At 43.2% G+C, this 12,489-nt stretch overlaps 1 non-coding gene across 1 annotated transcript; it reads left to right on the top strand.

Moving 5' to 3' along the window:
• The first annotated feature begins 7,995 nt into the window (after positions 1-7,995).
• Positions 7,996-8,101, top strand: LOC145565786 (small nucleolar RNA R71). Its single transcript, XR_014095167.1, has one exon. It is a non-coding gene; the product is annotated as a small nucleolar RNA R71 (small nucleolar RNA).
• The last annotated feature ends 4,388 nt before the right edge of the window (positions 8,102-12,489 follow it).

The raw sequence follows: 12,489 nt of genomic DNA, 5'->3' as shown, positions 1-12,489 counted from the left end.
AAAATCCACCGATAACGCTTTCCATGCTTGAGGAAAGCCGACTTGGCGGTTTTCTATACTTGAAGAAAAATCCACCGATAACGCTTTCCATGCTTGAGGAAAGCCGACTTGGTAGTTTTCGCCGGGTCATAAGACGGATCACACCCACCCGGACGATAGGGGTCGTATGGGGGGGTGCCAACGCGTTGGGTAGGGTCGATGGGACCTTCCCAATAGGCGTAGCAAGGGGGGTGGGGTGTTGAGGGTCATAGGGTCCGGGAGGACACACCATTCGATCTCCCTATCGACCAGGAGGATAAAACGGCGTTTGCTAGTAGTGAAATTGAGGAAGCGGCTGTGACGGAGGGCGCTTATGGATAGAGCATAGGGAGGGAACTCGTCGGTGAGCTCTTCTCGGTTTTGGTGCACGGGGGGGAGCAATTCAATTTGGTCCTTGTATGCTCCACCCTTCAAAGAGAGAGCAATGATAGTAATCATGCCACCCATAAAAATTTCATCACCTAGACGGTTGTCCCTAGTATCCAAGAGCCGCTGGATAAAGGTGGAGGAGCATTGAAATTTTAGCCGTTGAGGATTGTCGGCCAAGAATAGGCAAGCAACCTCGTCTTTTACCATGGAGCCGAGGTTGGCTTTGAAGAACACGGCGTATTGTAGAAGCCGTACAAAATACCTCAAGGCTAAATGGATGATGTTGTTGACCTTTGAGGTATTAGTTTGGAACCTATCCTTGTTTGTGATGCTCCTCCACCACTCTTGCTCGTTGTAAGGAATGCGATGGGAGGAGGTCATTTCAGACGAGTGATCAAGGCCAGTGGCGTGCCAAAAGAAGATCTCATTTAGATCACTCTCCGTTAGAGAGTGATCCTCGTTGAACATCCTGAAGTGTATAATGAGTTGAGGATCCTCATCGACATCTTCCGGCTCAAAAACTTCCTTGCGGAGGGAGGCAAGGAATTCCAAGGTCACACGCTCGTAAGTGTGAGCGTGGAGGTGGATGAAGTCGCCCCAACCAAAGTTTTGAGCCAACCTAGTCACCTCATCCAATATTCCCAGCTTCCTCAAAGTTTGAGGGCAAAAGAACCTTGTGGACCTAATCGGACGCTTGATGAGTGATGCATATATAGGCCAAAATTGCTCGTCCGGAGCAATAATGCCATGATCGTTGATGCCGGGAGGAGGTGGGAATTGCGTTGCTGAGGATTCTCCCACCCTCTTCCTCTTTGACTTTCCTTTTCCCTTGCCGAACATCGTGGTTCTACAAATTCACCAAGAGCATATTATTAGAACAAATTGATAGGAAATGACATAAGAAGCCAAGTACTTAACCAAGGTAAAAGTGTATGCTTGAGAGTATACAATTCAAGGCATGCATGAATACATTTGGACCAAGGTTTGAATAAGGATTCCTATGTCATTCCTAAATTAGTCCTAACAAGGTCTAGGTGAAATTTGGCATGATGTCCCCTTATTTTCATGATATCCAATCATCAGACCATCAAAATCAAGCCAAAACCATGAATAACAATCTCCAATAACATCCAACTCATGCATTTCTCAATCATAAAATGGTAACATGAATACCCTAGTATGAAATCAACACTCAATTACATTGAGATCAAAATAAAACCAAGGTAAACATGCATAATCATCATAAGAACATGTTCTACTATAAACAACCAATCAATTGCAACAAGTCAATCCCAAGAACCACATGAAATAAACAAGTCATTACTAATAATTTCAAGAATACCATAATTCACACTTAAATATGTAAAACATGGTAAAACTATAAGAAATCAAAGAAATAAACTTGCAAAATCTAGAACAAACATACCACAATTGATTGGAAGGAAGTAAAAACCCAAAAACACCAAAGCACTTAAACCCTTGAAATTGGGGAAAATGGAAAGATGGGTTTGTTTGGTAGGAATTTTTGGTAGAGATTGCAAAAGTTGAGTGAAGGATGGAAAATAAGTGAGAAAGGATGAAGATTGGAGTGATTTTGATGGAGACTTGAGGTTGTAAGGGGAGGTGCAATGGAGGTTTAGAGTGAGAAGGAGAAGGATGGGGTAGGTGACGAATATGGGAGTGATATTCACGGAAATGCAGCAAAATAGAAAACATGGAAGCATTTTTTTTCGACTCTGAAGATAGGTTCGGCCGAACCGAGGGTATATTCGGTCGAACCACAGTAAAAGTTCGGTCGAACTCCCCTGTGGTTCGGTCGAACCATTGCCAAAACTCTTCATTTTAAAATCCGGGCAGAAAGTTCCAGCAAAATCGCAAAAAGAGAGGAGTGACCGAACCCAGGGAAGTTCGGCCGCACTACGAAATAAGTTCGGTCGAACCATACTTGGGTTCGGTCGAACCTATGCTGGAACTGCAAATTTTCAGATTCTGGCAGAAAGTTGCTGGAAATGTCTAAAAATTTAGGAGTGACCGAACCCAGGGAAGTTCGGCCGCACTACAGTATAAGTTCGGTCGAACCTCTAATGGGTTCGGTCGAACCTTCTGCCAGAATTCAATATTTTTGGTTTTGGCAGAATGTTGCCATAAATCCTTGAAATTGCTGCAGTGGCCGAACATGAAGTGGTTCGGCCAAACTTCCATAATTACGCAAGTAAAAATAGTCCGTTAACACACAACTAAACACATTACAATCATGCTAGATGCAAAGTATATCTAAAACCAAAGCACAATCAAAACCCAAAAATCCAAACAATCCAAAGTCGTAGATGGAAAAATAGAAGCAACATGAAAAGAAAAAGTATAAAAGGGTTAGAAACTCGGGTTGCCTCCCGGAAGCGCTTTTGGTTAACGTCGTTAGCTCGACGTTGCTTGAGTTGATCAAGGAGGGTCGAATTGACGATGCACATCAAGAAGTGTCACAGAAACTGGTTCATTACTTGGGAATCCTTCATGATAGGGCTTGAGACGGTGACCGTTGACTTTGAAAGGGGAGTGGCCGTCTTGGGAAATTTCGTAGGCTCCATAAGGAAACACTTCCGTGACAATGTACGGCCCACTCCATCTTGACCTAAGTTTGCCCGGGAAAAGCTTCAAGCGGGAGTTGAATAGGAGGACTTTTTGGCCTTTGTCGAATTCCTTCTTGACAATTTGAGCATCGTGCCAAGCCTTAGTCCGCGCCTTATACAAGCTTGCGCTATCGTAGGCATTCATCCTCAACTCCTCTAACTCATGTAGCTCTAGAAGCCTTTGCTCACCCGCACTATGGAGATCAAAGTTGATTTGCTTGATTGCCCAATGCGTTCGATGCTCCATCTCCACGGGCAAATGACAATTTTTTCCATAGACAAGCTTGTAGGGAGTGGTCCCTATTGGGGTTTTGAAGGCGGTCCTATAAGCCCATAGTGAATCAATAAGTTTGGAGGACCAATCCTTCCTTGTTCTAGCAACCGTCTTCTCCTAAATCACCTTGAGCTCTCTATTGGTGACCTCCGCTTGGCCACTCGTTTGGGGGTGGTATGCAAGCCCCCGCTTGTGAGAAACCCCATATCTATCAAGTAGTCGAACGAAGGTGTGGTGCTTGAAATGCGATCCCCCATCACTAATTATCGCTCTTGGAACACCAAATCTCGGGAAGATCACCTTTTTGAAAAGGTTGACCACCACCTTAGAGTCATTCGTCGGAGAAGCCACAGCCTCAGCCCACTTAGACACATAGTCAACAGCGACCAAAATATACTTGTTCCCATGTAAAGAAATGAAAGGGCCCATGAAGTCTATAGCCCACACATCGAAAATTTCAAGCTCAAGGATGGGGTTTTGCGGCATTTCATCCCTTCTAGAAATATTTCCCATCCGTTGACATCTATCACAAGTTTTGACAAATATCCACGCATCCTTGAATAGAGAAGGCCAAAAGAGCATAGATTGAAGGACCTTTGAGGCGGTCTTTTGAGCACTCATATGCCCACCACAAGGAGAAGAGTGGCACATATGGAGAACACTTTGAACCTCTTCGTTGGGGACGCATCTCCTCAACAAACCATCGACCCCTCTTTTCAATAAAATGGGATCATCCCAAATGTATCTCTTGGCCTCGTGCTTGAGTTTTCGACGTTGTTGTGAAGTGAAATCTGGTGGTATGGCACTACAAGCTAAGTAATTCACAATATCCGCATACCAAGGCTCCGATTTCACTTCAAGGACATAAAGCACATCATCTCTTAGAGCGTCCTCTATTGGCAAGCCATCATCTTCAAACCTTGCACCGCCCAACCTTGAGAGGTGATCCGCCACCACATTCTCGGCTCCCTTCTTGTCTCTCATCTCATAATCGAAGTCTTGGAGGACTAAAACCCATCTCAACAACCTTGGTTTAGCTTCCTTCTTACCTATCAAGTATTTGAGAGCTGAGTGGTCGGTATACACAATTGTCTTAGAACCAATGAGGTAGGTTCTAAACTTCTCGAATGAATGGATAACCGCTAGGAACTCCTTCTCGGTAGTTGTGTAGTTTCGTTGGGCATCATTGAGAGTTTTAGACAAATAATGTATGACATGAAGTTTCCCATTCTTTCGTTGTCCAAGAACCGATCCAATGGCCTCGTCGCTTGCATCGCACATGAGCTCAAATGAAATAGACCAATCCGGACCTTGGACAATAGGAGCGGTGCAAAGGGCTTCTTTCAACCTACAAAAGGACTTATGACAAGCATCATAAAACACAAACTCCTTATCTTGTTGCAATAGGGATGTGAGAGGCTTAGCGATCATTGAAAAATCTTTAATAAAGCGCCGATAGAACCCGGCATGGCCAAGAAAAACCTCACTTCCCTCACATTGGTGGGGGGAGGAAGTTTTTCGATGACCTCAACCTTGGCTCTATCAACCTCAATGCCGGCATGGGAAATTTTGTGCCCAAGAACAATCCCACTTTCGACCATAAAGTGGCACTTTTCCCAATTCAACACGAGGTTAGCCCTCTCACACCTTTCTAAGCAACGAGATAAATTAGATAGACAATCTTCATAGGTGGCTCCTCCAACGGAGAAGTCATCCATGAAGACTTCTATCTCATCCTCAATCATATCACTAAAAATGGACATCATGCAACGTTGGAATGTTGCGGGGGCATTACAAAGCCCGAAAGGCATCCTACGATACGCATAAGTACCGTAGGGGCATGTGAAAGTTGTCTTCTCTTGATCCTTAGGGTCAATTGGGATTTGGAAAAATCCCGAGTAACCATCAAGGAAACAATAGAAGGAATGCTTTGTAAGCCTTTCCAACATTTGATCAATGAACGGTAGTGGAAAATGATCTTTGCATGTACTTGTGTTAAGTTGGCGATAGTCAATACACATGCGCCAACCGGTAACAAGTCTAGTGGGTACTAGTTGATCATGATCATTTTTCACTACCGTCATGCCCCCTTTCTTAGGCACAACTTGCACGGGAGATACCCAATCACTATGAGCAATTGGGTAAATAATTCCCGCATCAAGAAGCTTAGCCACTTCCTTCCGCACAACCTCTTGCATGGAAGGGTTAAGCTTTCTTTGCCTTTGCCTGACGGGTTTGGCATCTCCCTCTAGATCAATTTTGTGCATACATAAAGATGGACTTATACCCTTGATATCATCAATGGTATAGCCCAAAGCTTTTTTGTGATTTCTCAAAACATTGATCAAGAGGGAGGTTTGCTCCTCCGTTAGGTTAGAATTTACAATCACGGGGAAAGACTCATTGGGACCAAGAAATGCATACCTCAAGCCCAAAGGTAGAGGTTTCAAGTCTACCTTTGGTGCTCCCTTACCATTGGGGCTCTCTTCTCTTTCTTCAACTTGAAAGAGGTCATGAATGTAAGGAGCTTCTTCTTCCATGCTCGCGCCCTTGCACTCCTTGCTTTCCTCAAGCAAATCCTCATAGAATTGTATGTCTTCTTTGTGAATACCTATCTTTGATTCATTCAAAAACACACTTTCAAGGGGATCATTAGTGACATGCAAGTGGGAGCGAGAAAATTCATCAAGAACCGTATCAAGAATATCTACCCTAAAGCATTCACCACTTGAGGAGGGTTGTTGCATGACATTGTTCAAATCAAACTCAATAGAATCATTGTCAATTTTAAAGGATATTTTCCCCTCCTTCCCATCGATGATAGCTCTAGAAGTGGCTAGAAATGGCCTACCCAAAATTATAGGAATCCTCTCATCCTCATCCATATCTAGCACATAGAAATCCACGGGGAATGTGAACTTTCCTACCCTAAGGGGAATGTCCTCAACTTTGCCCATGGGGAACTTAACGGAACGGTCTGCTAGTTGGAGAGTAATGTTAGTGGGAGAGAGGGTTCCTACACTAAGCTTTTGGTAGACGGAATAGGGCATGAGACTCACACTTGCTCCTAAGTCACACAAGGCTTTATCAAATTCAATGCCATTGATAGAGCAAGGGATGGAAAAGTTACCCGGATCTTTCAATTTGGTAGGTAGTTTGTTGGAAAGAATTGCACTACAATTGGAGGTTAAACTCACCGTCTCACACTCCCTTCTCCCACTCAAAAGATCTTTCAAAAATTTGGAATAGTGGGGCATTTGCTTCATAGCATCAACAAAAGGGACGGAGATATGCAAATTCTTAATGACTTTCAAAAACTTCCCAAATTGGACATCAAGTTTAGCTCTCACAAATCGTTGTGGAAAGGGTAGCTTCTCCTCTCTAGGTTGGCGATTTAGGGGCAAGGGGGTGGCTTCTTTTTCCTTGAGCACCTCAACATGTTTTTCTTTTTCAACACTCAATGGCTCATTGGGTTTTTCACCCTCATTCTCTAGCTCTGCCTCTTCTTGGGGTTCTTCCTCAATTAAAGGGTCACTCCCTACTACTTTCCCACTCCTGTTTGTCACGGCATACAAAGGTTTTGGGTTGACTCCTTGACTTGGGATGTGAGAAGAAGAAGGAGAAGAAGAAGAAGGGGATGAATTAGATGCAAGTTGAGCAATTTGAGTCTCAAGCATTTTCATATGAGCATTGGTTCGTTTTTGAGCCTCTTTATGTTTCTTTTGATCCTCCTCATGCATTTTTAAAAGAGCATCTAATTTAGCCATCACGGGATCTATTGGAGGGGCTTCAATTTGAAGAGGTTGTTGAGGTGGAGGAAGTTGGGATTGATGGAAACCCGGGGGCCTATTAGTTTGGGCATAGTTAGGAACAAATTGGCCCCTATTGCCTCCCGTGCCTTGGTTAGGAACATTGCCTTGTTGATTATTTCCCATGCTACCGTGGTCACCAAAATTTTGATTTTGATGGTCATGGTATCGGGAATTAGGTTGTTGGTTTTGATTACCATATCCTCTTTGGTTAGAGTAGCTTCTTCCATTGAAATTGGAAGGGCCTCCCCCACCATGGTATTGGTTATCATAACCACCACCATTTTGGTTCCAACCACGGTTTCCACCTTGATTCCAATTCCCCATTTGATTGGAGTTTGGCCTCAAGTTTCCTACATTTCCCATTCTAGGAGCAAAATTCATAGCATTGACATTTTCCATATTACTATCATATTCATGGGAAGGGGGTTGAACTTCACAAGCATAGACACATTGAGAGGTATCATGATCATAGGTTTCACAATTAGAACAAAACATGCACCCTTGGGGCATTGTATTGTAATAAGAGGGGGAGGAAGTATCCATACCATTGCCTCCCTTGGTTGAAGGGGAGATATTACCATGAGGGTTGGGCCTTTCTTTCATCAATTCATCCATTTGCTTGGTCATTTTGGAGATTTGGGTAGAAAGGTTGTTGATTGCGTTGGCTTGCTCCAATGCATAAACGCCCTTGCTAGAAGTAGCATCCCTTTCTCCTTCGTACCAATCATCATAGTGCTTTGCGGCTTCCTCTATAATACACTCCACTTCATGCTCTCCTTTGTTCATAATTGGACCACCGGCCGCGGCGTCTAGGCTTGTTCTTCCTTGAGGTGTGAGACCTCCATAGAAAGTGTGAATGAGTTGATACTTGGGTATCCCATGGTGTGGGCATTGACGTTGAAGCTCTTTGTATCGTTCCCATGCCGCACTTAGAGACTCACCACTCTTTTGGCGAAAACCTTGAATCAAAGACCGAGCCTCGGCGGTCTTCCTATGGTCATAAAACCTCCTCAAGAAAGCTGTAGTCACTTGGTCCCATGTCGTGAGAGAATTAGGGGGCACCTCCTTCTCTAGCCATTCTAGACCTCTCCCAATTAGCGAAAATGGAAACATTTTGAGGCGAATATATTCTTGAGTCACTCCATTGGCCTTTATTGTGTCACAATATTTCTCAAACTCTTTTAGGTGCTCATGAGGACTCTCAAACTTTCCACCCGAGAATTGTTTCCTCTCAATCAAGGCAATCAAATTAGGCTTGATCTCGAAATTGTTGGCTTGAGTAGTAGGAGTTAGGATCCCACTTTGCGCTCTAAAAGCTTCGGGGGCCCCAAGACGACTCAAAGGCGTATTCTCTCCCATTTTAGAACCTTCTTTACTTTCAAACTTATAGGTTGAGAAAGGGTTGATTTCTGAATTCGAAGATGATTTAGGGCTATCTAATTCTTCACTTGAGGGTGAAGAGGGTGGAGTATCTTCTAATTCTCTTACTCCTCTCGTTGGAGTGCGGGAATTTCTACTCCTTGCTCTTGCTTCTCTTCGAAGTGGGGCAAAGACCTCTCTAGCTCTGGATCGATGGGAATTAAAGATCTTGAGCGGGTTCGTCCTCTGTTCATACAACAAAGCTAAGAAGAACGTAAGCACTGACAAGTAACAAAAGTAGCGACCACTAACAAATAAAGGTGAGATAGTCTTAAACAAGCAATGAAATAGCAATGGAAACCGTCTCCCCGGCAACGGCGCCAATTTGAAAAGGGAATAATCGTGTCGTTGAGCGACTACACCTAAGTCAAATTAATTTATAACGCTCTACCAACCTAATACGTGTATAGGGTAAATAGAGGGGTCGAACCACAGGGAGACATGCATGAACACCGCATTCACTACTTAAGACTTTAAGCTATCTCGGGACAAGAAGTATGAATAACTAAGAGATTAAACTAAGGATTAAGAATGATTAAAGATCAATATAACTAAACACCAAGGGAAATGGGTAGATGTAGATGTCACTTGATCATGCAATAACACAGAAGCAAAGCAATGGTAAACTAAGCATGCAAGAATATCGAAATAAAGCTCGATCTGACCGCCTTCCGGGGTTAATCGATTTCTCCTAACATAGCCTCTATGCTTCCACATTAGAACCATATATTAGAAGGTGCAAACAAAGAATTGTCGATAGTAATGAATCTCAACTAAGTCAACTTCCGTTACTTGTTAGTAAAGACTCATCTTTGATCAACTAACAATGTGCACTTGCAAGAAAGACCAAAGAATATCAAGCATACAAAGACTTTAATCACCATTAACATAACCCCCAACATCATAGGCATGAATCAATTAACAACTACACCATCCCCACACCCTTGGCTAGGTGACTACTCACAAATCATATTGAAGACAATATCAATCATCAAATCAATAAGCATCAACATGATCAATAAGTAAAGAAGGAAAATCAAAATAAGCAAACAAAACTAGATACAAAAGTAAAGAGAGAGAGTAAGAGATTGCTCATTCATCGAAGATGAAGATTTACAAAGGTTCAATCAAGCTCCTTCTTCAATATCCAAGTTCATCAATAGAAATCCACACTTTCTCTCTCTACTAATGAAGTTTCTCTCTCTAGATTAAGCTAAAAATGTAGAAAATTAAAACTAAGTTAATCCCCCCAAAACGTTCTAAAAAAAGGGACTTATATAGTCCGTACAGAGTCAGCTGACAAAAGGAGAGGTCCGACCGAACAAATGGGAAGGTTCGGCCGGACTACAGGGTAGGTTCGCCCGAACCATGGGTAGGTTCGGTCGAACCTCCCTGATCCTGGTCTGGTCGAACTCCTGCGGTTCGGCCACTCCTGCAAAACTGCCGATTTTCATCTTGCCCCTGCCTCGAAGTTCGGCCGAACCACTGAGAAGGTTCGGCCACACCTTGGTTCGGCCACACCATCAGGAGGTTCGGCCGAACCTCTTCTGAATCATGCTTCCTCTAGCTTCCTTTGAGCTTAGCTTCCTCCTCTTTAAAATCTCGATGGTTCCTACAAAGCATAAGCATGAAAAGCACAATAAGAGCAAAGCGGGAAAACTAAGAAAAGGGAGGATAAAGGAGAAAGAAAAGAGAAAGCAAAGCTAAGTAAAAATTCTTAGAAAGAGGGCCAAACAAGTGCAAACGAGGGGAGAATCCTTAGAGAAAAAGGATAAAAGAGTGGCATAAATGCCACTCATCACTTTTACCCGAAATCGCCTATTTCACTACTACTTTGCCCGTTTTCTACATTTCTTATCTAATGAGCTATTTATCTATCATAACATGTCAATTACAACTAGTCTTTGGTGTCCAATGTTTGAAATCATAGCAAATTAGCATTATTCTAAGTTTTAGGACGGCTTTTACCCAAAATCGCCTATTTCACTACTACTTTGCCCGTTTTCTACATTTCTTATCTAATGAGCTATTTATCTATCATAAGATGTCAATTACAACTAGTCTTTGGTGTCCAATGTTTGAAACCATAGCAAATTAGCATTATTCTATGTTTTAGGACGGCTTTTACCCGAAATCGCCTATTTCACTACTACTTTGCCCGTTTTCTACATTTCTTATCTAATGAGCTATTTATCTATCATAACATGTCAATTACAACTAGTCTTTGGTGTCCAATGTTTGAAATCATAGCAAATTAGCATTATTCTATGTTTTAGGACGGCTTTTACCCAAAATCGCCTATTTCACTACTACTTTGCCCGTTTTCTACATTTCTTATCTAATGAGCTATTTATCTATCATAAGATGTCAATTACAACTAGTCTTTGGTGTCCAATGTTTGAAACCATAGCAAATTAGCATTATTCTATGTTTTAGGACGGCTTTTACCCGAAATCGCCTATTTCACTACTACTTTGCCCGTTTTCTACATTTCTTATCTAATGAGCTATTTATCTATCATAACATGTCAATTACAACTAGTCTTTGGTGTCCAATGTTTGAAATCATAGCAAATTAGCATTATTCTAAGTTTTAGGACGACTTTTACCCAAAACCGCCTATTTCACTACTACTTTGCCCGTTTTCTACATTTCTTATCTAATGAGCTATTTATCTATCATAACATGTCAATTACAACTAGTCTTTGGTGTCCAATGTTTGAAATCATAGCAAAAGATCATTTTACTCAGTTTTAGGACGGCATTTACCAAAAATCGCCTTTTCCACTTCTACTTGCCCTTTTTTATATTTTTTTCCGTTTGGAATTATTTTTCACAAACATTGTCCATAATACACTAACAATGCAAGTACGCAAAAATTACACAAAGTTGCATGAACGACTCGATTTCACGAACGGATGCTGCATGGGCTGCTGCAGCAGCTGCCTTGGCAGCTGCCTGGTGGCTGCTGCAGCTGCCTGTGCAGGTGCCTGGTGGCTGCTGCAGCTACCTTGGCATGTGCCTGGTGGCTGCTGTAGCTGCCTGTGCAGCTGCCTAGTGGCTGCTGCAACTGCCTGTGCAGCTCCTAGGCTGCTGCTGCAGCTGCCTGTGCAGCGGCATGGCTGCTGCTGCAGCTGCCAGGTGGCTGCTGCGGCTACCTGTGCAGCTGCCTAGGCTGCTGCTGCTGGTGCCTGGGCAGCTGCCTAGGCTGCTACTGCGGCTGCCTGGCAGCTGTTGCAGTTTGGTGACTGGCTGCTTGCAGCTGCGTAGCATAACCTGAGGTTGTTGCCTCGGGTGCTGTAGTTGCCTCGGGTGCTGTAGTTGCCTCGGGTGCTCACTTTCCCAATTTCTTCATTTCTTACCTAATGAGCAGTTTCTTTATTATAACATGTCAATTATAACTAGTCTTAGGTGTCTAATGTTTGAAATATTTGCAAATTAGCATTATACTTAGTTTTAGGACGGCTTTTGTTTTGGGTATTTTTGTCCCTCGAGAGAGTTACAACACGAAGACTGATCCGGGATGAGCTGTACCTGCGAAACAAACGGAGACACTGTTGGGTGGTGCTCCGCCTCCGACGATCAAGTTAGTAACTTGAAAAGGAATAAAGAGTACGGAAATTTAGGTGGGTATCTGCTCGGATTCCAAGTTCTGGTGTTTCTCTGATGTAAGAGAATGCAGGTGTATTAAATGATCAAACGTTCTTTTCTCAAAGTGAGGGGTATCTCCCTATTTATAGGGTCTTTGGGAGTTGCGCCCCTGATTAGGTCACTGAACCCTAATCATTGGTGGGCTGCGCCGTTTTGCGGCATTCTCGGGATTTGGGCCTGAAGGCCGCCATTTTTCCCTTCTTTTCTGGGGTGACACGTGTCGAGCAGGGATTGGTCCACTTTGGGCCATCATGAGGCTGACACGTGTCATCATCTGATTGGACCACGTGGCGGGGTAA

This window comes from Chenopodium album, chromosome 1 (assembly GCF_948465745.1).
Source record: "Chenopodium album chromosome 1, dcCheAlbu1.1, whole genome shotgun sequence".
NCBI lineage: Eukaryota > Viridiplantae > Streptophyta > Magnoliopsida > Caryophyllales > Amaranthaceae > Chenopodium > Chenopodium album.
The sequence above is the reverse complement of the archived record's forward strand: the minus strand, read 5'-3'. Positions and strand labels throughout refer to the sequence as shown.